Raw genomic sequence first — 2,318 nt, 5'->3', positions numbered from 1 at the left:
TAGTCTGAAAAGAATAAAAGATTTTTTAAAATAGCACTGCATTTTCCCATCTTTAAAGATTTGTCACCCACATCATTTTCTCTTCTGCAAAGTTCTCCTCACCATCAAAGCCTTTTAACTTTATTATTAAAGTGACATATCACTTTTTTCCTCTTTCCTTTTATTTGGGGGATGTGGGGGGAGGATTTGAATATTTTCCTTCATTGTTGGATTTATTTTTTTCAGCCTAAAACTGGTGTTGAAATTCTAAGGAGGTTTAGAAGCTTTGGTAGAAATTCAACAACCCTCTGTTTAATTAAAAAAAAAAATAAAAACTGTGATTTAAATCTCTGTCACACTGTGCAAGGGAATTAACCTACTCTTTTCCGGTGTTTCATTGGAAGTCTTTCTGCAGGTAAAGCAGGATTAGGCACAGAGCTCACTTTGAAAGCTCTCTTTCAAAGGTGCTCGGTCTGATTGTCTCCCAAACACCTTCCTCCAGCATGGACTGCCATCCTTTGGTTGGTAGAAGGATACAGTCTTTCTCCTTCCATTTGTCACTTTGAGTCTGGATGAGTCTGGCAGTTGATGTATTGGAAAAACACCAAAGGCCTGACTGTGGCTGATATGAGCCATTTCGTAACCCTCCTACTAGGATCTGAGAGGAAATGGTGATTGGTGGGTTTACATTTAAGGGTAAATCACTGTTAGAGCAGCATTCAGGTCCTCACCCAGATACCAGGGAAAATTATCCTGATGCAATAAGCAGTGTAAATGACTCAGTGAGCAAACTGTCCCCACTGGCAAACAGGAAACAAATGGCTTACCAAGGAATATTTTTATTAAATGCAGAAAAATAAAATGCCTCTAGCAGGCAGATAAACAGGGCAACAATAAGTCATTCTCAAAGCGCAACTGTAATTTATAGTCTTTTCTTCCAGAGAGACACCAGCCATGACAGCTGGATGCCTTTCCCTTCTCTGCCAACATTCACCAATGCTGTGGCATTTTACAGATTTTTAAGGCCAGTCTCAGCTGAGCAGGCTGGGTGTGGGTGGCCCTCAGCTTTGCTCCCACTGCTCCATCATTCACCACCTCCCATCAGTCCTCTCTTATCCATGGCCATGCATGTGTGTTACCTACACAGCATAGGAACACCTCTCCGCTGACCCTTCTGTGGGGTGCAGAGGACTCGGCTGAAGATGCCAGTTCTGCTCGCTGCTTTCTGACAAGCCCAGGAAAGAAAGCAGATGTTACCCACCTCTGAGAGCAAAGGCGGATTGCAAATGGTCTTGGGAGCATCAGGACGTGCTGACGGCTTTCCCATTTCGCAAGAATAGTGACTTCTGGGTGGGGGATGAAAAGGAAGCAGGCAGGGGCAAGGGGAGGCAGAGCACATGGGAGTTGGTCCCCTGGCAGAAGTGAGAACAAACAGTCATGTCCAGATGCTCAAGTGGAGTCAGGATGGTGAAACTTGAAAGAAAACAAGAAAACTCAATTAGTGCTATATTTATTCTTTTTTTTGCAGGTCTGGGTCTGCCCAGGGAATGGAAATGTAGCCTACACAGAGCCTAAACAACATTGTGTTTTATCAAGGGCAGAATGAAAAAATAATTTAAGGCTTCCTTATTTCCAATGGGAAAATCATCCTTGTCTTGTACTGCAAGTACATCTTGGCAAAAAATGCTGCTACTGACAAGAGCTCATGCAAAATTTTGAAGGAATGGTTCTCATGATCCTTAAATATTAACTTTATGGGACTCAGTTAATGTCTTTGCTGCAGAGAAATGTAAGGTTGATGGAGACAGGACTGGCAAGTTCAGAATCAGCTCTCAAAACAGCAAAGAGTTCTCTAAAGCAAATAGCATCATTATCAATAAAAATGACATTTCATTTACTGCAGGTTTTGTAAGAATGCCTACTCTGTTCACAGAAATCTGCTGTTGACTGCAAAAGCCAACAGTTTTCAAAGCAGTGACAAAAATTACCTGCCATTCTCTGTGTCTAGCACTTACTTTTCCCCCTTTGTTTAGCAGGCTTGATAGCAACACTAATTTAATTAAATTACTGCAGTCTGCCCAGTCAGAGACAAGTTATATCAATAAAAAGTTGGTTATATATATAGTTGGTATGAAGTATACCCACATCGACATGGTGGTTATATAGATTTAATATATTTATATTTCTCCCACAATCACTGAGTAGAGGGAAGCCTTCTGAATAAACAATAGCTATAGTAAGCATGTACAATAGTTGGTAAACTTTTATATCTGCTCAATATGATTGCTAAAATTGAGGTGAAAGATGTCTTCTGGGCTGCTAACAGTCAGAAAAGTCTT

The sequence above is a fragment of the Pseudopipra pipra genome, unplaced genomic scaffold, assembly GCF_036250125.1.
Source record: "Pseudopipra pipra isolate bDixPip1 unplaced genomic scaffold, bDixPip1.hap1 HAP1_SCAFFOLD_252, whole genome shotgun sequence".
Classification (NCBI taxonomy): Eukaryota; Metazoa; Chordata; class Aves; order Passeriformes; family Pipridae; genus Pseudopipra; species Pseudopipra pipra.
This window is presented reverse-complemented; position numbering follows the sequence as displayed.